At 56.1% G+C, this 27,033-nt stretch overlaps 1 long non-coding RNA gene across 1 annotated transcript in view; it reads left to right on the plus strand.

Moving 5' to 3' along the window:
• The first annotated feature begins 226 nt into the window (after nt 1-226).
• The window catches only part of LOC103345795 (cortexin domain-containing 1 protein), a 49,944-nt gene continuing 23,137 nt past the window's right edge, over nt 227-27,033 (plus strand). The window contains exon 1 of the long non-coding RNA XR_011381070.2: nt 227-2,032. This is a non-coding gene — a long non-coding RNA (cortexin domain-containing 1 protein). The remainder of the gene's footprint in view (nt 2,033-27,033) is intronic.

A 27,033-nucleotide genomic window follows, 5' to 3' on the forward strand; every position in this document is an offset into this window, starting at 1 on the left:
AAAACCCGAGCCATCCAGAAACATATAGGGAAGAAAGGAAAAAAATCACCTGTCGTCCCATCCCTCTTTTTTATATTTCCTTCATATATGATTCACCCAAATATTTCTTTATTCTGTACCTATAGCCATGTATAGATTCAGCTTTGCAGACATGGGCTCATCCTTTCTATGTGGCTTTGAAGGCTTCTTTTCTCCCTTAACAATCAGTCATGAGTAGTTCCTGTGCCAACAAGTAGAGAGTAAGTTTGTCGTTCGAAATAACCGTGTAGTTTGCCCCTCTGTGTGTTTTGCTAAGTACACCTGTAGCATCAGAGCTGAGAGAGTAGTGTCCGCAGAGAAATGGCGGGGTTTGGGTTCAAGTCCCAGTCTGGCGTTTTTCTGGCCACGAGATTTCAGACCAGTTGCTTAGCTCTGTCCCATTTTGTCTACTGTAAAATGGAGATTCTCACAGCTCCTTCCTAACTGTGAACTTGGTGCACATAGCCTACCGATGGCTCTTTTCCTCTCGGGTCGCCTGATTTATCCAGAAAAGCTTCCAGACTCCCAAGCTTACGACGACGACTCATCCAGACATTCACCTACAGTAAGTTCACTTACTCCTGTTCAGCAGTGGGTGCATGTGGGGAATCGCATCCGAAACCAGCGCCCCACCTCCCACCGGTGGCCGCTCCTACTCTGTGCACCCCACCCTTGAGTCGCCACCTGAGCACAGCGTGCCCTGCATGGCTACGCTGGGGCTCTTGGTCCTGCTTCCTTGGGCGGCCTGCTTTCACTCCGGCCACTTTGTGGTGGAGTCATGGTATACGTGGCCCAGCTCTACCCACACAGAGACCACAGCCTGCATTGGACCCAGATCCAGGATCCCTCTGGCCTGCCCGTGTGACCTTGGATGTGGTATCCCACCTGGCTTCCTGTTCATCGGTGTCTGCCTAACAGGGTGGTTATAATGAAGAAAATGCACTCACACAGCCAAAGGCCCTGGCTAAACAGGAAGTCCCCTGTCCGCGTGCTATTTTGTTAGAGCGCGCATGCACGTGTGTGTTCCTTCACTTTAACATCCAGGGCCCCTTCTGCTCCTCTTTATCGACATTTTGCTGCCTGGTTTTTTTTATCCCCCTTCCATCTGAGACTGAAAATCATGATGTCACGTTTGAAAAAAAAAATCCTACTTGAAGTTCAACGGCAATTGCATTGGATCAGCGAATACAGAAGGCACGATAGGGTGTCCGCCCGGCCCAAGCCCAAGGCCTGTGTCTTAAGAGACCCAAGTCCGCTGGAGTCCCCAGCAGAGAGGTGAAGTTAATTTCTTCCGCCAGATCGCCTTGCCTGACAAGTGTGTGCGCCCAGCTACCTACGGGTTTGCGACACACGCACAGGAACGCCGATCGGTAATCTGCCAATTCATCGCAAGCGGCTACGGTCCCCTCGCATCCTCGGTGTGCATTTTCCAGGCAGGCAGTGACACCCGCTGCAAACAAGAGTCGTCTTCCTGCTGCTTCCCAGAACGGGCACCACTTCAGCCCTTGCGCAATCTTTGCCAACCAGCTCCCGGTCCTGCCCCTAACTTTCACGGAAATGCCTGCCGCGGGCTGAGGGTACTGCGGGCAGACGCTCCGGGAGGCGGCTGGGGCTGCACGGTTTTTGCGGTGCACGGTGAGCGGAGTATGCGGGGCACGCTCCGGGGCGCCTCGGCAGCGCGCGCATCGGCTCCCGCGCCCGCTCCCCGCGCAGCCCACGCTCTGCCCCCCGGGGCCGAAGTTTCCGCGCGTGTTTCCGCTTGAACCGCGTCCAGCGGCCTCGCCTTTCCAATGCCAGGGCGGCCGCCGCTCGGCTCAGAGCCCCCGCTCGGCCGGCCCCGGTTCGCCCGCGCCGCCCGGCCGCTGACTCAGCCGCAGCCCGGGGCCGCCGCCCGCCGCGCCGGGCCGGGCCTCGCAGCCGAGCCCCGCGCCGCGCGCGTCCGGGACCCGCGCCGCCAGCACCGCCAGGGATCCGCGGCCGGAACCCCGCGGGCGCACGGGACGAGTCTAGCCGGGTAAGCACTGCGGGCCGGGGCGTCGCGCGGGGGCTCCCTCGGCGGCCACCAGGGGGTGCGGGAAGCCGGGGCCGGGACCCCTTTCCGGAGGCGACGCGCGCCGCCTGGAGGGCGACCTCAGGCAGCCTGGGGCTGCGGGGCGGGCGCCGCACCTGCTTCGCGCCGCTGCAGCCCGGGTCTGCGGCGGGCTTGGGTCTCCGCACACCCGAAGAGGCGCAGGCGGCCCAGGCGGGGATCCCGGCGACGCGGCCACGGCGGAGGGCTTCGCCGGAGCGTGAGTTGAGGCGAAGTTGGAACTCGCCGCGTCCCAGAGCCCAGAACGCCGAGCCTTCTCCGGGCGGCCGCTGAAGGTCACGGGCCGGCGCAACTTCTGGGGAAAGTTCTCCCGGCCGCAGCCTACGTGCAGAAATGGGCGGTCTCGCCTGCGCCTCGGCTGCACCTGCGGGGCACGGCCCCGGCCGGCCGTCCCCACCCCTTCTTCTCTGCCAGGGTGGCCTCTGGGGAGGTCTGCCTTGTGGGGCTGCTGAATTCGGTCCCCGAGCGGCTGCTGCCCACGGGGAAGATTCTGGAAAGGAGGTCGTCAGCAAGGCGCTGGGCGCCCTCCAGGGTGTCAGTGGCCCGGCTGGATGTGGCTGTGCCCAGGAGACTCAGCCTGGCACGCTGCCTTCCCCGGGAAGGGTCCTAGTAACCCGCTTGGCATCAGCTGGCAGGTCCCGGCCCTCCTGCGCACCTGAGCCTCCTGGGATTCCACCTAGAGGACTAGAAGCCGATTTGCTCCTTTCCATGAGACGTGGAGGCAGTGAGCTGGGAGGTCTCGGGCCCCATGCGTGGGTCTCTAACCTTGGCGAAGTCACCACTTGAGGTGAGCGCTCTGATGCGTGGTCTCTGCAGGACCCAGGTGGGCTCGGGACCGCACAAGACACAGGGGCGTGGTTTCGGCGGTGAATTGTCCACCAGGTTTGGATTAAGGCTACCTTTTCGGGGATGGCTCCGCATGCGGTGTGCCCCTCTGGAGAACAGCACAGGAGAGGTGGGGGTGGAGAACCGGGGAAGGCAACCCTCTCCCCTCCCCCTTAGGGAGGGAAACGGCACTGAAACGAATGGTTTTATATTCAGCCAGAGGAAATAAATGATGGGTGAGCCGTCCGCTTATTCTGTGGAATCTTCGCATTAATGCCTTCTTGTTCCACAGGATTAATTTCCCAGTCATGTTGTCCAGTAACGCTATTTATTACTTGTGAGCGACTCGCATGAAATGAATGCACGAGGTCTAATGTGTCTCTGAACTCAGATAAGCGTGGGGAATAATAGCAAGGCTGTGCCTGGTGGCCGTTGGAGATGTCGATTTAAATGAACGAGGTTAGGAGAGGACGCAGGGGTCCGTTTGGTTTGGTTTGGTTTGGTTTCTTTAGCCTGAGAAAAATAGTAACGAGAGGCTTGACAACGACGGCTTCTGAGTTGTGATTTGGAGAACTGTGGATCTTTCTGGTTTATTTCCTCCCCCGGGGTTAATGAGGGACGCAGCCATTCTGAATACACTGCCAGGCTAGTCCATCTTTGCCGGACAAATATTGACACTCCCAGGCACGCTGTGGCAGCGCAGCCTCGCCATCTGCAGCATCAAGGTGGTTTGTGTGTAGTATCGTGCAAGGCGGCCCTGCTCCTGGGACTTAAATGGAAAAGGGAACGGTATCGAGGGAAATGTCTTTAAATTATCCAGCCCGGGCCACAGCAGAAAGAGCAGCGTTGATAAAATTGACCAGATTCCAAGACTCTGAGGTTCAGGCTTCTGAGAAGTTCGGACGTGGAGGAAGGCCATGAGGACTCTGGATTTCTACCAGGTCGGTGAATTTTTTTAGATAAGCTCGCTGGCTGTTGCAAGTGACAATGTGTTCCAGTAGTTGAACTGTTCGGGTTGGGAAATCTCCCTTAAGTGTGCCCCTTGCTTCCTGGTATCAGAGAGTCAGCGCGTTCCCTGATGACTTGGGTTTAGTACCCTGGAAAACCGTTACGTTGCGTGCACCAGGACAAAGAGCCCTGGCTGTGCCGCTAGCCAGGGGACCTTATCCAGGTCTCTTATATGTAAAACCCCAGAATTGTAAAACCGCACTGTTTCAGCACTTGCTACATGCTAAGCATTTCATGGATACTATCATTTATCAAAGTAACCATTCTAACCCCCATTCTTGGGCTGAAGAAAACGAATGATCAGAGAAGGCGCTGGGTGGGAAGAGCCAGGGGAACAGGAGCTCTGGCTGGAATTGTCTGATGTTGCAACCTCCGTTCTTATCCCTGTTGTATGCCTGGGTGGGGCTGCTCGAAGGAAGACCCGTTCGACACAGACACAGCACCAGGAGCAAAGCGAAGCTGCTCTTAGCTAGGGGTGCCTGTTTCCCTCTGTGGGCATGGGAGAATTCCCATCTTGGGGCTCAGGGGGGTGGCTCCTCCCACCGCCTGGGTCATCCGGAAGCACCCGCAGCCTCAAGCTGTGCCCCTGCTGTGTGCTTAGGCCTTTTCTGTTGCTGTAACTCATTGCCGCTGTCTGGGTTATTTAGAAAGAGAAGTTGTTCATTTCTGACACTGCAGGAAGCTGGGGACTGGGGGATGGGGGGCAGAGCGGGGCGGTGGGGGGCAGGTACAGCATGGAGAGGCAGCTTCCTGCTGGTGGGGACCCGCTGCAGGGTCGGAAGCCAGTAGAGGGCGCCCTAGCTTGTCACTTGGCTCTTGCTTGCTCTTATACAGCACAAATACTGTCACCGGCCCCCACCCTGATGACCTCAGCTAACTGGAATCCCCTCCCGAACCCCCCCCCCCTTAAATGCCTTCAGCAGAGCCCTGTGCGGGCTGAGCTGCAGCCTGCATTTTGGAGGAGTCACACAGGCAGAGAAAGGCAGCCTTGCTGGCTGGGGGCCGTGGGAACTGCAGCTGGTCACGCACGAGAGAGAACTTCCCGCACAGTAAATGTTTTATAGGCACAGTCCTGCTCCATCCTCCTGGCGCCTGCCCCTGCCACCTCGCTGAGGGCCCTGGAGCTCAGTGGATCCCCTCCATGTGTCCTGGAATATGTGCCTAGAAGGGTCCCCGCTGAGCCCCCTGTGATTGACGCTCACAGCACCCCTCAAATGGAGCCCCCATGGGAAGCTCATTCCAAGGGGAAACATAGGAAGACAGCGTCATGGATGAGCAGAGATCAGGGTGGGGTCCCGAACCCCAGGATCCCCTGCCCCTACTTACCCTAGAGCCACGGGCTTCTGAGGGACCCCCATGTGCAGATAAGCACCCTCCTCTGTTCCCACTTCTTTGGTCTCAGGCCCCCGTAGCTGCCGGCCCAGGGCGGCGGCTGCTCTCGTTCAAGGTCTAGTGAGGACATAGAACAGGTGCCTCCTTGGGGCCCACATCACCTCCTCCCCACCACACCCCGGCTCTCAGGTGTCACCACTCCTAGGACAAGGATGAAAAGAAGGGGCTCTGGACCGGTGTGATGGCACAGTGCTTGCAACACCGGCATCCCGTATCCAAGTGCCAGTTCAAGTCCCGGCTCCTTGCTTCTGATTCAGCTGTCTGCCGATCTGCTTGGGAGGCAGCAGGTGATGGCTCGAGTGCTTGGGTCCCTGACACCCATGCGGGAGACCTGGACAGAGGTCCCAGCTTCTGGCTTCAGCCTGGCCCAGCCCCGGCTGTTGTAGCCATTTGGAGAATGAACCAACAGATGGAGATCTCTCTCTCTCTCTCTCTCTCTCTCTCTCTCTCTCTCAGAGATAATTACACCTTTCAAATAAAGAAATCTTTTTAAAAAGAAAAGCAGGGACTGTTTCCCACAGACACTGACCCTCCACCAGTTTTCCCCCTGAGACCAACGAGTGTGACAGAAGATGTGGCCGGGGAGTCAGGATGAGGCTCTGAGGCTCATATCCCATATTTGGTGTAGAGTTCTTCCTCTGTCTGGATGGGACTCTTGTAGTCTCCCCTTACAAGATCTGAATCCCAGTGCTGTGGCTCACCGGGATCCTGTGGGCTACAGAGCATCCCTGTCTTTGGACTGGCACCATGGGAAGGGGCTCCGAGTCTGCCCAGAGGTTGGAGCAGGGTCAGACAGACAGGGTCTTTTGGTGCTTTGTCTGCAGGCCAGGCTGGTGGCAGACTGAAATATGATCTTCTTCCCAGGGACATGAACGTGGACATGAATTTTCATGCTCTGGGGGCCAGAGGTGGCAGGCATGATGACACCTGTTTGTCATTCGGAGGTTGGCACTGAGAGCTGACAAGTGGCCCGACACCGCAAGGCCCTTTCCATCATTGGCTCTGCTCCTTCTGGCCACACTGGCTTCTTGGCTCGGGCAGAATTCCTGTGTTCTAGACGATGGTAAATAGATAGCATACATTTATCACGCCTCCCTCTTCTGCCCAGAGCAGACATCGCTAATCAATCACCACACTTTCCCATGGGGCCAGAATGAGGCTGCAGAGTGAATCCTTCTCAACAGTTGTCTAGAGTTGGTTCAGAAAGTGGCATCCAGTTGGGTACTGCAGGCTATGGGACAGCGTTTTCCCCAGTGCTGGCTCCTGGGGAGCACCTGCTATCCAAAATCCCAGCAGTAGTATAGCTGCTTGGCTTCCAAGATGAATCCCCTTGGAAAGCAGTCTGTTACTCTCTCTCTCTTAGTATCTGACATTTCTGAGGGGCGCCCATGCTGATGGAGCCAGCTGACTTTGGTCAACAAACCCTGGGCTCAACTCCCAGGAGATGGCCGGCATCCGCCAGCATCAATCGGGCTGCAGAACTGCTCAGTGACGGCCAAGTACGTGCCCCCTTCCCTGAGCGGCACTTCAGATATTACTAAATTCCTTCTCAGTGTCTGCAGAAAAATAGATGAACGCCGCCTCCTGTAGCGAACTGAGCTGTGAGACTTCTCTGCCTGTCCCCCGGGGGGCCGCGTCTCGGAGCCAACCAGGACATTATCGTTAATCAATAAACACGCCCGTGAAATGGGGCTCTCCTAAGATCTAACGCTGCTAACGAGTTCAGCTTGCTCTGGTCCCCGAGGATGCTCTCCAGGGCCATGGCAGGCTCCTGAGCTGCTGCGGGGAGGGGGTGCGGAGCGTTCCGCTGTCTGCAGTTCAGCCGCCCTCTCTCACGCCCCTTGGCCACCCCAGGACCACCCCAACACACACACACACACACACACACATGCACACTCAGAGGAGGATCTCCCCCACCTGCGATTCAGGCCCTCAGCTACATAGTGTTGGGTGAGGGCAGTTTAAAGAAAGGGCGCCTTGTGCATGGAATGCTGCAAAGCAAGAGCGACTGAGGATGGAGAGGGTGGAGAGGGGGCACATCCTGTCCTTGTGGACTTTGCTTGTTGGCCTCACAAACTGGGAGATAGTTCCCCCGTGGAGCAGAGGCCCTCTGGATATCCTTGTCCTTCCTTGTCCCCTGACCCGGCGGCTGATCTCAGCCCCTCCCGTCTGTGTGCCCGCGCACACAGCACCCTGATGCTCAGAGCTGCAGCTGCATCGCGGGTGAGGTGACATGAGGTTGTTGATCTCTTAGGCTTCAGGAGATGTTTGTGGGGGAGAATGCGTGAAGGTGGGACCCAGTAGAGTGCACCTGACGGCGAGGAGGCACCTGCAGGGTGACAAGCCAGGCAGTAGAGAATTCCCAGGGGGCTGGACACGTGGCCTGGGACACAGCAATGAGCCCTCCACCTGGGAAGCCCACATACAGCACGGAAGTGCCAGGGCTGGGGTTCAGATCCAGCTTCCTGCTGATGTGCGTGCTGGGGGTAGCGGATTAAATTCCTGGCTTTCAGCTTCAGCTTGGCCTGGGCTGGGCAGGCATTTGGAGGATGAGCCAGTGGGTTGAAGACCTCTCTCTCTTTCTCTCTCTTTCTCCCTCCCAAATAAAGTGAAAATACATAAATAATTGTTTTAAAGATTTATTTTCTTTATTTGAAAGTCAGAGTTACACAGAGAGAGGAGAGGCAAAGAGAGAGAGAGAGAGAGAGAGAGAGAGAGAGAGGTCTTCCATCCGATGGTTCACTTCGCAATTGGGCGCAATGGCTGGAGCTGCGCCGATCCGAAGCCAGGAGCCAGGAGCTTCTTCCAGGTCTCCCACATGGGTGCAGGGACCCAAGGACTTGGGTCATCTTCCACTGCTTTCCCAGGCCACAGCAGAGAGCTGGATCGGAAGTGGAGCAGCCTGGACTTGAACCAGCTCCCATATGGGATGTCAGCGCTTCAGGCCAGGGCGTTAACCCGCTGCGCCACAGTGCCAGCACCAATTTTTTTTTTTAATTCCAAAGGTTCATTACAAAATGCAGATCCGGGGGCCCTGCTTGCAAGCCCCCAAGCTGGAAGGCGCTCCCTGGCACAGAGCTGGCACAAACTCTGGTGCAGATTGCTAGTCACCATCCAGAGACCAGAGTGTGAGACCCGCCTGGCACAGATGAGCAGTCTGCACACCTGCTCCACTGTGGCCCCGAGTCCCCCAGGGGTCCACAGCTCACGCAGTCAGGACAGAAGAACGGATGTCTTGGCCCCTGCCAGGTGCAGCGCTCACGCCGGGCTTCGCCCAAGGGAGTTATTTGTCTCTTGCCTGCACAAGAGCCACGGCACAGCCAGCACCGCCTGCAACCAAGGCTGTATCCACAGGTGCCGATGGGGCCCGGTCTTTGCTGCTGCAACCCCACAACCACAGGCGGGCAGGCAGCAAAGCCGGCTCTGGGTCCAGGCGTCAGGTGGCCGCGGTGACCCTCAGCCCTTACTCGGCTGTGTCTAGGACCCTCTGCCACTCCAGGTTCCGTCTCCACCGCAGGGCGGTTCTCTCTATTCGTGTCTGGTCCATCTCAGGACGTGAGAACGTGAACGTGGGAAGTACAGACAATCTGCCACTTTGGGAAGACAGAGATGTTCATGGCCTAATAAATAGTCGTTTGGATTCAGAGTGAGAAGTATTCGCCATCTATTTTGTGAGTGTACTTTTTCCAGAAAATATCGTTTCCTAATTATGCAAGTTGTACGGAAGCTTGAGAACGTACTAAAAAACGTAATAGGCGGGAAGGACGACAATCCCAGACGACAGCTGTCAGTCAAACACCTCCTCCAGCTTTGTCTCCCTCTGCGCCTTTTGCGGTGTTGTAGTTTACTCGGTTTTGGGTTTGTTTTTTTTTTTTAAGATTTATTTATTTATTCGAAAGTCAGAGTTACACAGAGAGAGAAGGAGAGGCAGAGAGAGGTCTTCCATCAGCTGGTTCACTCCCCAGTTGGCCCCAACAGCTGGAGATGAGCTGATCTGAAGCCAGGAGCCAGGAGCTTCCTTTGGGTCTCCCACGCAGGTGCAGGGGCCCAAGGACTTGGGCCATCTACTGCTTTCCCAGGCCATAGCAGAGAGCTGGATCAGAAGAGGAGCAGCCGGAATTCAAACCGTTGCCCATAAGAGATGCCAGCACTGCAGATGGTGGCTTTACCCACTAAGCCACAGCTCCAGCCCCCTGGGTTTTTTAAAAAATTGGAATCTCTGGGCTGGCGCCATGGCTCACTTGGTTAATCCTCCACCTGCAGTGCCAGCATCCCATATGGGCACCGGGTTCTAGTCCCGGTTGCTCCTCTTCCAGTCCAGCTCTCTGCTGTGGCCCGGGAGGGCAGTGGAGGATGGCCCAAGTGCTTGGGCCCCTGCACCTGCATGGGAGACCAGGAAGAGGCACCTGGCTCCTGGCCATTTGGGGAGTGAACCAATGGAAGGAAGACTTTTCTCTGTCTCTCTCTCACACTGTCTATAACTCTACCTGTCAAAAATTAAAAAAAAAAAAAAAAAAAAAAGGAAATGAAAGAAAAATTGGAATCATCTGAAAAGGAACCCAGAGGCTGGGAGTGGGGAAAGGGGGTCTCCAATGGCAGCCTGGGGGCCCAGCCAAGCTGAATCTTAGAATGGAGTCTGATGGGCTTTGGACAAGAGGCAGGATTTGGGCAGTGGAGGTGGTGGGTGATGGAGAGTGGACCCAGGTCGCATTGCTGGTGAGAAAGGCTGTAGCTGGGACCCCCAGCCCAAGGCCTGGCTCCAGACCCTGCCCTGATCCAGGCGGGAACAGCTGCTGGAACACAGCTGGGACCATGCATGAAGACTCTTTCCGTGGCATCAGGTGCCTGGCAGCATCGGGGGCTGAACTTGCCCTTCTCCATGGCCAAGATCCAGCTCACGGCACTCCTGTGTCACCAGACTTCCTAGAAACCTCACTTCTGCTAAGCAGAGTGGCCTTGGCTCTACCTGCCGGGGGCAGGGTCTGGGCCCAATTCGCTTTCTTGTGGCCAGCGCTGTCCTAAGCCTCCCAGCTCTTGCTGACCAGCCCGCCATGCCTCACCCCTGCACGGGCTCCGAAGAGTCAACCCCTCCTGATTTTCCTGAAATAAGAGACCCTCTGGTCTCTTATTCTGGCCTTGCAAACACAGGGCCAGGGACTCACCCAAGGAGCAGGCAGCCCCAGGACTGGAGGCAGAGAGAGGCAATTCATAACCATGGCCCCCAGAACCACCATCCCTGTCCCCCACATCTTCGAAGGTGAGAAACTGGTCCTTTAATACACAGACGAGATGCAGGAGGCGGGCGCGGCTGGCAGGGGTGACTGAGTGGGGGCTCTGAAGTGGGCTCCAGCAGCGCCTGGGTCCTCCGTGCTCACAGACTCCCCAGCTTTCACTGTGTCCCCAGCACAGCTCTGCAAAACGTTTTCCTGTGGTCTAACTCCACCAGCCTGGAGATGCTGTCTGTGGCAGAGGGGACTCGCCCCGCCGGCGGCTGGTGGAACAAGCCCACCGTGAGGCAGCCAGGCCTGCACGCTGCCCGCCCGTCTCCCTGGCTGGCAGCTGGTGAGCAAGCTGTCCCCAAAGGCAAGGCGGAAGACGCCTCTGGGTGCGTCAGCTTTGCAAGGAAGGAAGACGGTGAGGCTAGCAGACTGGAGTCGCCTGATTGGTGTCACCACCCAGCCAGCCCCAGACAGTAACTTTGGCCGCTTGTCTCAGGCCTGTGTGGCCGCCGCTACAGGGTCCTGCCCCCCACCCCTCCCCTCTCACCCTCTAACAAGCAGGTCCTTGCACCTGGGCTCTCCCGTCTTGGGCTCCTGGGGCCCGGTCCAGAGGACGAGCCAAGGTGACAGTTGACAAAGAGAATTCCCCAGGTGGGGAGGCCTCTTGGTGCCCAGCGGGGGAGCTCCTTTGTGTCATCTACCCCGTGCCCCAAGTCCAGGGTGGGGAAACTCTTGCTCTGTGCTCTCCAGCGTAGGATGACTTACAACAGCCCCTCATCAGCTGGGCTCCAGGGGACCCCCTGGACACCCCCCAAGGCCAGGACTTGCTGGCAGCTCAGGAGCAGCAGGAGGGGGGGGCACAGCCTCTTTCCTGAGTGAGGAGGGGGTGACTCAAAGCCATTGAATTGGCAGCTCGTGTAGTCCCAAATCTCTCACACGTCCGAGGCTCCTGACCCTTCCTGTACAACAAAGGTGGGAGGTTCTACCTCTCGGTCTGTCCCTTTAAAGCATGGGCGGGGAGTGTGCAGCCCACACCACATATCTAGGGCCAGGGAAATCGGGTGGCGTGGCCCTGCCAAAGCTCCACACATCTGTAGCAGGCTGATTCTTAAGTCGGTAATTCCGTACTGCCCACGATCCATGTCATAAATATCACAGTGGCCCTTGGCAGGCAGAAGCTACCCCACCCCTGCTTCCAAGCAGCCCACGTACACAGGGCACAACTAAATGTCAACAGGGGCCGAGCGGGTGACACAAATGACCGAAGCGGCGGGGCCTGAGCGACAGGGCTCAGAGGGGACTGCGGAGCACCTGCCCCAGGCGCAGGCTAAAGGGAGTGAGTTGTCAGGCAGGGGTACAGCCCCCGGGTGGCCGGGCAACCTTCCAAACGTTATGTGAAATCATCTGGTGCTAACGCCTTCAGATTAAAATTAAACCTGAGTGCACCTGCAGGCCGCACATGACACAGCATCACCAACATCTCCCCGGGCGGTGTCTGTGAGCTTTTTTATTTATTTGTTTATTTTATTTATTTGAAAATCAAGAGTTACAGAGAGAGAGAGGAAGAGACAGAGAGGGATCTTCCATCCACTGGTTCACTCCCTAAAAGGCCACAATAGCCAGGGCTGGGTCAGGCTGAAGCCAGGAGCCAGGAGCTTCATCCGGGTCTCCCACATGGGTGGCAGGAGCCCAAGCACTTGGACCACCTTCCACTGCCTTCCCAGGAGCATTAGCAGGAAGCTGCTTGGAAGCGGAGTAGCTGGGACTCGAACCTGTGCTCTGATATGAGATGCCGGCTTCATAAGTGGTGGTTTAACCCACCGTGCCACAGCGCCAGCCCCTCTGAGCTGTTTGAAGGATGCTCTATGTGAGAAAAGCAGATCTGAGAGGCAAGAAAGAGGAAGGAAGGCGAGGGAGGGAGGGGAGTGAAGACCCTTCTGCCTGGAGTGCCCCCTGTTACGCCCCTCAAGCTCCACTCCCGCTCCCAGACTGGGGACACCCTCCTAGTTGGAAACCTGCTCATACGAGACCCCTGCCAGGCTCCTGCTGTGAGGTGGGAGTGGTCCAGGCCGGTGGTCACTCTCTGGGGACATGTGCCATGTCCTCCTTCCTGCTGGCTGGCCATCGCCTCCGTCTCGCCTGGTTTATAGTGCGGGGGTGGGGGGCACACGGCTTCCCTCCTGTGGCCATGGGGAGGGTGCCAGTCCCAGGAGTCTGCTCAGCGGCTAGTGCTCGCTGCACCCCAGCGGCTCCCCAAGCCGGGGGCTTCCCTCGGGGCCCAAGCAGGACGTCAGAGGGAGCTGCGTTTGTCCACGAGATTCTCTGGCTCCCGGAACATCCGCGCCTTGATTTGGATGCACACAGCTGTCTGCTTATAGGAAAATAACACCCTTGTTAACGGCTGCTGACGCCTTCATTCAGTAGATTTATTTGCGCTTAAATGTGACATTTGCCACCAATTTTTGTATCTTAGACAAAGTGTCTCCAATAAACGGATGCATTTTTAAGAGCTCTTATCAGTGAAACAGAATGAGCTTCTACCATCCTGTTCCCCACGGCAGATGTCTGGAACGTTCTCGGGGCTTCCAGAGGGGAACCCTCCTGGGAGACGTTTCGTGCTGCACACTGATGGGGCGGATTCCGTTGCTCAGAGCCGTTTACATGGTGGGGAGTGGGGTGGTGTCAGCAGGCAGCCCCAGAGCAGGCTGAGCGCGCAGCTTGATTTAACAAGTGGAGTAGGCTTGCAGGTCTGTTAAGTAGGGGGACCTGAGCCAAGTCCACATCTGGATGCCTGGCCAAACAGGTAAGACCAGTGAATAGTGGAGATAGACATGGTTCTTGGGAGAGCAGGTTCCTAGGCAATTTGGGGAGCCCCCTTTAGTAAAGTAACCCAAAATCATGGGGGCTGGTGTTAGCCGCCTGTGACAGCAGCATGCCGTAACAGAGCAGTCGTGCAAGTCCCAGCTGGTCCGCTTCTCATCCAGCTCCCTGCCGATGTGCCTGGGAAGGCAGCAGAAGATGGTCCAAGTGCTTGGGCCCCTGCCACTCATGTGGGAGACCCAGATGGAGTTCCAGGCTCTTAGCCCCAGCCTGGCCCAGCATTGGCCTTTATAGGGTTTAATGAGTGAACCAATGGATGGAAGACAGTGCAACAGATAGAATGAGAGGAAGAGGGAGAGAGGGAGAGAGGGAGAGAGGGAGGGAGGGAGGGAGAGAGGGAGAGAGGGAGGGAGGGAGAGAGGGAGAGAGAATCCATCTGCTGGTTCACTTCATAAATGGCCACAATGGCCAGGGCTGAGCAGAGCCAAAGCCAGGAGCCAGGAGCCTCCACTGGTTCTCCCATGTGGGTGCAGGGGCCCAAGCACTTGGGCCATCTTCTACTGCTTTCCCAGGCCATTAGCAGGGATTTGGATTGGAAGTGGAGCAGCCGGGACTTGAACTGGTGCCTATGTGGGCTACCCACATTGCAGGTGGCATTCTAACCCCCTACACCACAACACAGGCCCCCATGAATCTCTAAAAAAAGTTAATAAAAATTTATGAAAATGAGGCCGGTGCCACGGCTCACTAGGCTAATCATCTGCCGGCAGCGCCGGCACCCCGGGTTCTAGTCCCGGTTGCCCCTCTTCCAGGCCAGCTCTCTGCTGTGGCCCGGGAAGGCAGTGGAGGATGGCCCAAGTGCTTGGGCCCTACACCCCCATGGGAGACCAGGAGAAGCACCTGGCCCTGGCTTCAGATCGGCGCAGTGCGCTGGCTGCAACACGCCAGCCCGTAGCAGCCACTTGGGGAGTGAACCAATGGAAAAAGGAAGACCTTTCTCTCTGTCTCTCTCTCACTAACTCTGCCTGTCAAAAAAATTATGAAAATGAAAGCACCAAAGTGAGTATTTAAGATGAGAAAATTAGCACAGCAAATTACAAACAAAAATATTTTAATATTTTATTTTAAAAAACAAAAAAGTCACAAAATCTATCAAAAATCATTGTAATTGTTAAGTGCTTCATCCACTTGTATGATATTTGTCTTGCTTGAGCTTTCTGTCTGATTTTTGGTCTCTTCCTACACCAACTGTCTTCGTAAAATCATTTCCATGGGAAACAGGAATATTATCAATCTTCTTGCCTCATTGATCAAACGTTGACTTGTATTGGCTTAGCTTAGAAATGTTTTCTTTCGCTTATTCACTCATTGCTGGGAATTGCGTGTGAGTTCTCACTTCAAGTTCGTGTTCGAGCTGCAAGATTTCTAGGCATTTCCGCTTCTCCTGGGTTCTGACACATCCCAACTACTCTCTGAACTGATGGCAGTCCTTCCACCTGTGTTGGTGCCCACACAATACGGTGTAACGGGAGTTTAGGCTGTCTTCCTGGGTGTTAATCCACCACATCAAGCCAGTATGAGTGTCACAGGAGCCACAGAGATGAGGGGGCCCTTCCAGGCCAAGGGTCAAGTGTGGGCAGAGTCCGAAGGAGTGTGTGACCAGTGGGAGACCCAAAAGGGCCCTTGCCAGTGAAGGGTTCTAGAACTTAAGCCCCATTGTTTTCATATTTTGTGAAAAAGCACATTCCATGGGGCCAGCGCTGTGGCATAGTAGGTTAAGCCTCTGCCTGTGGCACCAGCATCCCATATAGGTGCTGGTTCGAGTCCTGGCTGCTCCTCTTCCCATCCAGCTCCCTATGGAGCTGCTGTGGCCTGGGAAAGCAGTAGAAGACGGCCCAAGTGCTTGGGCCCCTGCACCCGTGTGGGAGACCTGGAAGAAGCTCCTGGCTCCCGGCTTTGGATCAGCTCAGCTTTGGCTGTTGCAACCATTTGGGGAGTGAGTGCGCAGATGGAACACCTCTCTCTCTGTAACTCTGTCTCTCAAATAAATAGATAAAATCTTAAAAAAAGAAAGATTTAGGGGAAACACTTTTAGACATTGGGATAGACAGTGGTTTTGGGATAGGCCCCAAAAGCAAGACAACAAGAGCAACCATGGACAAATGGGGTGATCACTGAAGGACATCTCAGCTCAGCAGAAGACAAGATCAACAGAGTGGCGAGACAACGGACAAGGCGGGAGAAAATACTTGCAAACTATTCGGCTCACAGAGGACTATATCCAGAACACGTAAGGACCTTTAAAAAAAAGTCAGTAGCAAAAAATCAGATATTCCAATGTAATAATGGGTGAATGATATCAATAGAGACTTTTCAAGAGACAAAAATCAAATGGGCCACCCACTTATGGGAGAACGCTCAACATCGTTAGACATCGGGGAAACGCAAGTCAGAACTCCACAAGGTCTCATCGCACCCCAGTTAGAATGGCTGCTATCCAAAAGAGCGTAACAGTGCTGGCGGGGACGCGCAGGGAAGGGACCCTTACCTACTGTCGGTGGCAATGGAAATTAGTAGAGCCACTCTGGAGAACAGTATGGAGATCCCTCAGAATGCTAAGAACAGATCTGGGAGGGCTTTGGGCTTAGCAGGGATGTTGCCAGTTCAGATGCCCGGGGCCCACATCCGAGTGCCTGGGTTCCAGTCCCCTGATTCTTCCGTCCTCACATGGCAGCCTGGGAGGAGCAGCAGGAATGGCTCGGGTCGTTGGGTTCTTGCACTCACACGGAAGACCTGGATGGAGTTCCCGGCTCCTGGCTTTGGTCTTGGTCCAGCCTGAGCTGTCATGAGCATTTGAGGATAGAACCAGCAGATGGGAACTCTGTTTGTATCCATCTCTCTGCTCCTCAAATAATTTCCTTTAATTTTAATAAATAAAAGTAGATCTCCCACATGCCCCAGCTGTCTCCCTTCTGGGTATCCATCTAAAGGAAATCAAATCAACACATCAAAGAGATGCCCGTACATCCCACCGAGCTGGACGCCCGTCAGTGGGTGAATACGCACTGCACAGTAGCAGACTGTCACACATGTGTGATTAATAATTTCAGGAAGAAAACACGAGTATCTCGGGAACACTGATGGTAAAACAGCTAATCTCTCGGAACCTCCAGGTCAGAAATCAGCATGCTATTCCTGGAGAGGGCCAGGGCGGAAGGACTTTAGGTTTGCAGGCAGGAGGGTCAATTGCAATGACTCGAGTCTGTCTCTAGTACAGAAGTGGCCACAAACGTGGTGCAAAGTCAGAGGTTCGGCCACATCCTGGACCCTGAAAGCGGATTTCTTCTATAAAGAGATGTATTTATGGGGCCAGCACCGTGGCTCACTTAGTTAATCCTCCGCCTGCAGCACTGGCATCTCATATGGGCACCGGGTTCTAGTCCCGGTTGCTCCTCTTCCAGTCCAGCTCTCTGCTGTGGCCAGGGAGTGCAGTGGAGGATGGCCCAAGTGCTTGGGCCCTGCACCCCATGGGAGACCAGGAGAAGCACCTGGCTCCTGCTTCGGATCAGCGCAGCACTGGCTGTGGCAGCCATTTAGGGGGCAAACCAACGGAGGGAAGACCTTTCTCTCTGTCTCTCTCTCTCTCACTAACCCTGCCTATCAAATAAATTAAAAAAAAAAAAGAATTACAGTCTGTTCTTTAAAAAAAAAAAAGAGGATGTATTTGTTTGTTTGAAGACTGGAGCAACAGGAATGGGAAGAGAGAGAGAATGAGCGGGAAGCAGGGTGGGGGGGGCGGAGATCTTCCGTCTGCTGGTTCACTCCCCAGATGGCCACAGCAGCCAGGTCTGACCTGGCTGAATCCAGGGGCTGGAGCTCCACCCGGCTCTCTCACATGGGTGGCGGGAGCCCGAGCGCTTGGGCCACCATCCACCACCTTCCAGGCACATTAATAGATAGCAGAGCAGCTGGGACTCAGATCGGTGCTTTGAAATGGGATGCTTTGCGGGCAGCGGCTTAACCTCCCGTGCTACATAGCTGGCCCTGAAAAGTGCGTGTCCTACATTTCCGTGCCAACTACTTACAGACGTGGAAACCAGCCTCACCTCATGGGCGGGACAAAGAGCATGCACTGCTGTTAGCCAACCCTGCTTCCCGGTGTCCCAGTGCAGTAGGAACCGAGGGCACCCATGGCCAGGGGTGTTCCCCTAGGGATTTAGCAGCACCCCATGCCCCTCCCAGCTTGATCCATCACTCATGTTCTGGGACACCAAGAATTAGTATGGCTCCCAGCTTCGGCAGGAAGGTGTTTGAGGGATGTCTATGGGGTGCTCGCTACAGACCAGTCGCTGTTCTCAGCGCTTCGTGCGTAGTAAGCACTCTCAGCCCTCCCCACCAGCCCTGCCGCAGCCGTGGTCATGTCGCCACTTTGCAGATGAGCAAGACTGAGATTTGAAGGCAGTGACCCAGGCCACCCAGCCAGAAAAAGCAGGCCCCCATTCAAGGCTGCTGGAGAGAGGAAGGGGTTGGCACAGTCCTGTAGCCATGGGGGCTGAGGGGTGGCGGTGCTGGGTCATAACTCTGGAACCATACAGTGGCAACTGTGCAGATCCCCGGACAACATCCCGACAGGCTCAGCTACCAGGAGAACCACCAGGCGGCAGACCGGAACTGGGCCTAGCACAGCTGCCCCGCGCCCCTCCCAGCATGCCTCGCTGGTCCTGTCAACCCAGCCCGCGACCAGGTTTTGCAAAACCTAGAGTAAGTTAGGGCGAGCTCCTCCAGTGGTGCCCAGCCTAGGAAGCAGCTGTCCTGGTCCCCGTGCTGCCCAGGGGGCCTGTGTGCACCTGTCAGGGGGCACCTGCCCTGGGTCGATTCTACCGTTTGCCTTGACATGCAGCTTCAGGTACTGGGAGAGAGAGAGGCTTATAGGGCTCAGGATCTCCACCAGCTCCCTGCCAGCCCCTAAAGGCTACCTTCCAGGATACCCCAAACGGAGGAGCCCAGCTGTGCACTGATTCTGACTGCGGGAGGGGCGCCTTGCAGCTCACCAACCCAGCAAGTGCCAGAGCCCCTGCCCTGGCTTCCCCATCTCCCCACTACCCTCGCCCTGGAGGAGCTGGGGGGTGGGGAGGGCCCTGGCTACAAGGCACAGAGAGATCGTGCGACTTGCTCCAGGTCACACAGCCTGCAAGAGGCAGAGAGCCATCGCTCCAAGCCTGGGGGCTGCCCCCTACCCCAGCCCACTGCTCTCCACACTCACTGCCTCCAACCCTGCGGAGGAGGCCACAGCTGAGACACAAGGAAGGTTCATGGCCAGAACTGCCTGTGCAACTGCTCTGCGGAGCAGTGGTGGGGGAGACAGGCAGGCACCAGGGGCAGCAGTAGGTGATTCCCCACAGCACCCCCACAGAGCACGTCCGAAGTGTGGGACCACAGTTTTTATTCCCAGATGTTGTGCGTCAGACGTGCCCCCGTCTCATTGCCCTGACCCAACTCTGCCCTGAGCCGTGGCCATCCCTGACCCCCCAGCACCATGCCGATGCAGCACGAAACATGGCCAACAGTTGGTTGTCCAAGTGCCCCCATGGCCTCAGAGGAGCAGCTTTCAAAATCCATAATCAGAGGTTGGAAGATGCTTCGAGGAGGTTGTGTGGCGGCTGACCCTGATCTGGAGCCCTGCACCCACGGACTCAGTGCTGGGGGACAATGTGTGTCTCTGGCTGGCGGGCACCCGGCTCAGAGACGTCTTGCTCAAGGTCACTCAGCTGCACGCCAGCCAAACTGCTCCTGTCTGGGAGGCTGCTCCTGTCCTCTGTGGCTGAGGCTGGAGGGGCAGCAGGGAGTCCCGTGCTGGTGGCCCCCGGTCCTGAACACCCCCCCAAGCTTGCAGCACAGTCCCTGCATTTCCCAGGGCCACAGGCACTCACTCCACGGGGCCAGCCCTGCAGCTTGGGCGTGCACAGCATTGAAGCCGTCTGCATTAGAGCACCCTTTAATTGCAAGGTGAGTCATGCCTCCCCAGACAGCCACGTCCATGGCTTGCAGCTCGCAGCTTGCCTGGGGGGCTCTGAGTCACCTTGCGGGAGGTGGGCTTCCTCCTGGTCTCCCCTGTCCCCAGCCCCTGATGCCCTGAGGTCTGAGCATGGCCTGGTGCAGCCCCCAGCTTCCTGGGCTCCCTCTGGGTGGGGAGGCAGGAGCCTGGGGAGGCTGGAGCCGGGGCAGAAAAGACCAGAGGTTCTGTTCTGGGGAAGCCAGCACCGAGAGCCAGGCCCAGTTTGCAGCCTGGGGGACCGGAGCGTCTTGGCTCCTGCAGCCAGACTGGAGGAGGTGACACCTGTGGAGAGAAACCATAAACCCAGTAAGAAAGTACTGACATGCGCATTGAAGGGTTTGCTCTGTCATGCACTATGCTGAGCCCCATAGACGTATTCTCATTTATTATTCTCAGAGACCCAGCGGGATTCTTCGGGATATGATTATACCCATTTTAAAGACAAGGAAACTGAGGTCTGGAGTTCCCTTGCTTGGAGTCAGACAGCTGGAAACTGAACCCTCCCAGATGCTGTGTCCCAGGACGTACAGGAGGACTTCAAAGCATTCATGGGGAAAATGGAATTCAGGGGCTGCATTGTGGTACAATGGGTTAACTTGCTGCTTGAGACACTGGACTCCCATCTTGGAGGGCCGCCTTGAGTCCCGGCTGTTCCACTTCTGGTCCAGCTCCCTGCTAATGGCCTGGAAAGGAAACACATGACGGCTCAAGTGCTGGGGTCCCTGCACCCCCCTGGGAGACTCGGATGGAGCTCCTGGCTCCTGGCTTCAGCCAGGCCCAGCCCTGGTTATTGCAGGCATTTGGGGAGTGAGCCAGCAGATGAACGACCTCTCTCTCTCTCTCTCCCTCCCTTTCAAGTAAATAAAATACATCTTCCAAAAAAGAAAAATGTAAGATAAATTTATGTTGGCATGAAGAACTATAAAATCCCTGCATACGAGGGATCTTCCAAAAGTTCAGGGAAAACAACATATTATGAAAAACCGTGCATGGATCTCAAAATTCTGCTGCACTGAAATGAGCTTGTCTGTGAAGTTCATTTCCCTTGAACTTGGTGGAGCACCCCGCACGACCCTCAGTCGCTACGGCATACCCGCCTGGGTCTGTTAGCCGGGGCACCTCGGGCAACAAGTGAGCATTCTGCAGGTGCCTGCCTCTGTTGTCACGTGGGGAGTGCTCTGGCATTTGGACTGTTGCAAGGGCACGGGTGCCTGCGTACACCTGACTGTCTTACAGTACAGGAACTGCCCGCTGCGGCTGTGGGGTGGGGCGGGGGGAGTGCAGGCAGGGCGGCCCAGGTTTAGTGAGGCCTGTGCCTTTAAGGGGCTTGTATGAAAGGGTAGCTTGAGCGGGGCTCCCACCACCCATCTGTGCGCCTCAACCTGGTTCTAGTGTTTGGAGAAGAGAGACCGGTTCTTCCCATTGCAGTTGTGTTGTTGTTGACGGCGCTTTGCCAGAGGTTGGTCATGTAAAAGGGAAATAACTGGGTGCGGGCCACCGAGGACATTGTAGGCAGATTTAGAACCACAAGCTTGGCCGGCACCGTGGCTCACTAGGCTAATCCTCCGCCTTGCGGCGCCGGCACACCGGGTTCTAGTCCCAGTCGGGGCGCCAGATTCTGTCCCAGTTGCCCCTCTTCCAGGCCAGCTCTCTGCTGTGGCCCGGGAGTGCAGTGGAGGATGCCCCAAGTGTTTGGGCCCTGCACCCCATGGGAGACCAGGAGAAGCACCTGGCTCCTGGCTTCAGATCAGCGCGGCGCGCCGGCCGCAGCGCACCAGCCGTGGCGGCCATTGGAGGGTGAACCAACAGCAAAGGAAGACCTTCCTCTCTTTCTCTCTCTCTCTCACTGTCCACTCTGCCTGTCAAAAAAAAAAAAAAAAAGAATAGCATTAGAAACACAAGCTTGATTTGCCAAAGCCAGTTTGGCCACTGGTGTGGTCTGAGATGGGCAGCTGTCTCCAGACACAGCAGACTCTGCAGATGCCCCCTCGGAGACTCCAAGGGGAGGGAGGTGCTCAGAAGGAGGGTCACCCCTCTCGTCCCCTGCTTTGCACGATCGCAGCACCACTGCTCAGTTCACAGCCCCCGGCCCCTCTCTGCGGGCTGCCCCTGTGCAGTGCTCGTCCTATGCCCCCTCATTCCCAAAGCCCCGCTCCCCTCATGCCCACCCCAAGCCTTTCTGTCCAGCCACAACCAGGACAGTCATTGGTCCCCATGGCCAGGGCCCGCTGCACCCCTGAGCCTGGGACAGCTTTGTGAGCCCCTGTACCCTGATAACCACACAGTCCGGGCGCCCGGGACAGTGAACCTCTCTAAGACACAAGTCCCATGCAGGTGCCGCAGCTGCCACGCTCGGTGGGCACCGACCCGGCTGCAGTTCAGGGAGGTACGGGCTTTTGCTTGCTCACTCCTGGTGTGTGACCCTGAGCCTGGTTCACCCCGGGCGACAGGCAGCCCTGAAGCGGGTGAGACGGCCCCAGCGGCCATGCACGGAGAAGGACCCCAGGACTCCACACTCCTTAGCATTGAAGTGAATGTGATTGTGCGGCCCGATCGCAGCCTGGCGAGCCAGGGCCTTTGTCCTCCAGCAGGAATGTCCCCGATTCCCTTGTCCCCTTCTTCATTTAGCGTTTCACAAGCCAAGTTGGAGGCGCTGGCTCATAAATTTCTCCCGTGGTGTAGAGCCAGGCTCGTGTCCTTAATGAGCGATTAGCTGCATGCAGGACGAAGCCAGTGCAGGGCCGTTTTTAAATAGTGGTGCAGGGGACAGGGAAGAAAGCAGAGGGAGAAAGGCAACACCCTGTCTCCTAATTCCTCTCCCGGCTTCGAGGTGATGCAGGAGATACGCTCAAGAGGCGTAAAGGGCTGGGGGGTCCTTGACCAGCGGAAAGGAAAGATGGACCCGGGAGAAGCAGGCAGGAGAGACCTAGGCACAGAGAAGCACTGGTCCGGCCACCCCGCGGGAGTAACCAGGTATCCGTGGCAGGAAGAGAGCCAGAAAATCTCGCGATATTTGGAAATGAAGCCGCAGCCTTCTAAATCTCAAGGATTTAGAAGAAATCGCAGTATAAACTGGAGAAGACTTTGAGCTTGGGGGTTATAGAGCTCTATGTAGAGGGTCATTGAGGGCTCCCTCTGCACTGAAGGGAAGAAAGGTGTGGAATTGGTGATGATGGGAGCCCGCAGCTCGGTGAGGTCGGAAGAATGGCAAGTTAAACCCAAAGGCAGGAACTTGGGAGGCCAGGGAGAAATCAGCTGAATAGAGAGCAGGGTGGCTCAGCAGGTTAAGCCACCCTTGTAATGCTGGTGTCTCATACTGGTGAGCCGGTTCCGGTCCCGGCTGCTCCACTGCCAATCCGGCTCCCTGCTACTGTGCCTGGGAAAGCAGCGGAAGATGGCCCAAGTGCTTTTGCCCCTGCCACCCATGTGGGAGACCTGAGTGGAGTTCCTGGCTCCTGGCTCAGCCATTTGGGGAACAAACCAGCAGGTGGAAGATCTCTCTCTCTCTCTCTCTCTCTCTCTCTCTCTCTCCTCCTTCTCCTCCTCCTCTCCCTCTCTGTTGTTCTGCCTTTAAATAAATCACAAATAAATCTTTTCAAAAAGCAAACAAACATACAGCAAACTCAAGAACTGATAGTTTTCAAAGCTTCATATAACTGACAAAGCCAGGAAGGAAAAGGCCGCTAAGAAGGAAGGAGGGAAGAAGTCACCATCAGGAATGGAAAGAAGGCATTGCTACATTAAAATAGAAAATCAGTCCTACCCACAGCTTGATAGCAGCTTGATAGCACCTGGCAGCTCAGGTGAAGTGGACACACGCCCCACAACACAACGGCTTAGCAGCATCAGCGGTCAGAATGAGGCTGGCACTAGGCTGAGCATTCTCAAGCTGCTCCTGGTTTCTGTGTGGCCACTGAGCCGGCACAGGGCCTCCGCACAGGCATCACCAAGCCTGGCATAAGGTGCAGGGCCACCAGGGCCAGATGGAGAAGAGGCAAGAGGCCCCGACTACCAGCCAAGGAGCAGTGGTGAGAAGCCGTATCAACCCAGGGCAGCCAGCAGCTTGCACTGTGGGCCACCCAGGCCACCTTGCCCCAAGTGCCACAGGACATGAAAGCCACATACCCTTCTGCCCTCAAAGCCCGACTCCATGTTCAGGAACGAGCAACAAGGAAGGCACTGTGCTGAAGACGGCACCCTTCCTCCGCCCGCTCCGATTAGACACTTGCAAAACGATTGCTTCAGCCATCGGCAAAATAATGACCTTGCGGTTCGCTCTGCCTGTCGGCGGGCCGAGGGGCTTTCCGTGGCAATGCCTCACCTTGCTTCCTCCGGGCCTGCCGGAGTGTCCGAGCATAGTTCTCAAGAAGGGAAAGTCTTGACCCGCATGCAGATGCATTGCGCTAGAGTGGCCGAGGTGGGACACCACTGAGCCGTGCGCCCACCCCAAGCATTTGTCCTTTATCTGCAAATGTATTTCCTTGTCTGTTTCCAAAAATATTGTTCTTCAAATTAACCTGCAGGCTTCTGCACCGCACACCCTGTCCCATAAAGGTGTTGTAGGCAATCGTACCCCCGGAAGGCGCTCCCCAGCCTGGGAGAAATCCTCCCCTTGGTCAGCTCTCTGTGTGACGTCCGTGCTTTCGTGGAATACCTGGGTTCTGAAGGCGCTGGGCTTGTGTTTTCTGGCCCAGGTCGCTCACCTCCTGCCCCCAGATACACCTGCTATGAATCTTTCTGCTCTCTCTGTTGCAGGGGCGATCAAAGGGAAACTTTTGGGGTGATCTTTGCTCCCGGGTTAAACTCTTGGCAGTGCCAGGAGATGCAAGCCATCTGTTTTTGGCCGGCCAGCTTCATCTGCCCTCCAGAGCAGGGCAGTCATCCAGGCCACAGTCGGGAGCAGGTCAAACAACAGCACAGAGCCCAGAGAATGCAGCAGTCCCAGGTCGGGCCCGCCAGGTACAGGCACACCCAGAGAGGCACAGCTGGGTCTTGTAGAAATCCTTGCGTCCCACGTCCAAGTCTTGCACAGTTTGTCCTGATAGAGTGAGTGTGCGCCCCTGTGTGTGACATTTGGAGGTTGTGACTATGTAAGCAGTAGGGACTGAATGAACTGACTCTTATCAATGGAGACACTGCCCCACCCCCGCCACCCAAAGGGGCTTTTTGCAGGCACCATCCCACCGCCCGCCAGCAGGACGCCATTCAGTTACACTGCTTTGGCTGTATGCAGTCCTATCAATTCAAAAACCCTAGACAGTCCTTCCAGGAACTCATCAGTCGATCTGGGAAATGTCTATATAGCTATCTAGAAAATAACTAACCAAGCCTTATGCATTAAAGAACATTGGGGAGCTGGCATTATGGTGCCATGGGTTAAGCTGCTGCCTGAGACACCAACATTCCCATCTGGGTGCTGGTTCAAGTCCCAGCTGCTCTACTTCCAATCCAGCTCCCTGCTAGTGCACCTGGGAAAGCAGCAGAAGATGGGCCAAACACTTGGGCCCCTGCATGCATGTAGGGGACCTGGAGGAAGCTTCTAGCTCCTGGATTTGGCCTGGCCCAGCCCTGGCCATTGCAGCCACCTGGGGTGTGAACCAGCTGATAGAGGACCTCTCTCTGTGTGTCTTTCTATCTCTCCCTCTGTCTCTCCGAATTTCAAATAAATAAATCTTTAAAAAGAAAGAAAAATCAAAAGCAAATTGTAAATTGCACTCAGTAAAACTCAATAAGCCATGATGCCTGCCAATAAGATATGAACACTAGACAAGTACATGGGCAGAGGAGCCGAGAGATGGGGAAAATTTTGTCCATTTCCAAATAGTAAGATGTTTCCTTTGGTCTTCCCTTTACTGAGTTGCTGAAATTACCCAATAAATTTTTAAAAATAAATAAATGCAGACGTCTGTAGCAGTGCTGGTGAGGCTGAAAAGCACAGGCATTTCTGGGAGACCTGGTGCAGATGGGTTCAGACTGTGCCCAAGGTTGGCCCCTGTTGACAGTGTGCAGCTGTCCGTAGTGGCGCAGTGGAAGATGCCCCCTGCAGGGGGCGATGTTGAGACACGGCTGAGCTGCAAGGTGCGGGGCAGCTTGCCCCTTGCCACTTGCCACGGGCCTCACGGCTGGGCTGCTGGGGAGCGCCTGACCCAGAGAGAGGGGCCCGTGGGAGAGAGAGGGGCCCGTGGGAGAGAGAGTGGCCCGTGAGAGGCCACCAGAGCAAACATGGTGCTGGCGGAGAGAGGGAGGAGGGTCTTACAAAAGAAGATCCTAACACTTTGAACTTCATTGGGATTGTTTCTTTATTTCTGGCTACGACATATCTCCAGCCTAACCCAAACCCTGTCTTCAGACCTAAGTATGGCATCTGGCACGGTGGCTAGGATGCTGTTCGGGTCTCCTGCACCCTATATCCGAGGGCCTTGTTGGAGTCCTGGCTGCTCTGCCTCTCATCCAGCTTCCTGCTACTGTGCACCCTGGGAGGTGGCAGGTGACGGTGCAAATACTTGTGTCCTGGCACCCACAGGGGTGACCCAGATGGAGTTCTGGGCTCCTGGCTTCAGGCCGGCCTGGCCCTGACTCTTGCAAGTATTTGGAGAGTAAACCAGCAGATAGAAGATTCTCTCTCTCCTCTCTCTCTCTCTTTCTCCTTCCCTCCCTCCCTCCCTACCTCCTTCTTTCCCTCCTTGCCTCCCACCTCCCTTCCTCCCTCCCTCCCTCTGTCTCCCTGCCCATCAAATAAAATGAAAATGAAACAGTAAACAGACCTCAGGGACAGAGTCTAGAGGAGAGAGTAGTTTGAGTGATGCTTATCAGAGAACAAGCAGGGAGGCCTGAGCCCGGGCCCCCCCAGGGAGCAGCCTGCCAGAGCAGCCCCGATCTCTTGTTATTGGCTGCCGCTGGGGTTCACCTCCACAGTCACCCAGAGCTACCCACCTTAGCCGGCAGGTGGGGTGAGAGGAGGAGGAGAAGGTGAACCCCTCCTATTGTTCCTGGCCCGAGCACCCACCTCTGGCGCCCACCATGCCCGGAGGGTCCTTGCCTGTGGACAAGATGGCTGGGATCTCAGTAATCAAGGCAGTTGCTGAAGGAGCTGCCCGTGGGCACTGAGTCTACCCCTTCATTTATCCAAGGGAGCAGAACAAACAAATCCAAGGACGCGCCGCATGCCAGCGAGCCGCGCGCTTAGAGCAAACGGCCTCCAATGATAAAGGATGGTGGCGGAGGGAGGGACAGCAGGGAAATCATGTGCTAATGGGGACGCACAGTGGAGCGGATTTCACGCAGTGCTGAGACGACATTTCCGAAGCAAGAGCAAGCCCTGAACCGGCCGGCAGTTTGAGAAGAAGGGCAAAGACCTTGGAAGCCACAGCAAGCAGGACAGAAGGGAGAGACCCGCAGAGGCGCTGCGTAGCAGGGCAAATACGGTTATTGTGAAAGGACAAGCACAAGGAGAGAGGTGTGGGGGAACGCAGCCTAGGAGAGAATTTGATAAGAGGCCCGGAGGACAGAGCCACAGGCTCAGGAGCGGCGTAAACGACGCAAAAAATGGTGAAAGAGAAAAGTAGGAATAAAATTCGCTGGCCTGCAGGATGGCTTGGGTGTTTCAA

Source organism: Oryctolagus cuniculus, chromosome 12, assembly GCF_051225735.1.
Source record: "Oryctolagus cuniculus isolate XC-2025 breed Fujian yellow rabbit chromosome 12, ASM5122573v1, whole genome shotgun sequence".
NCBI lineage: Eukaryota > Metazoa > Chordata > Mammalia > Lagomorpha > Leporidae > Oryctolagus > Oryctolagus cuniculus.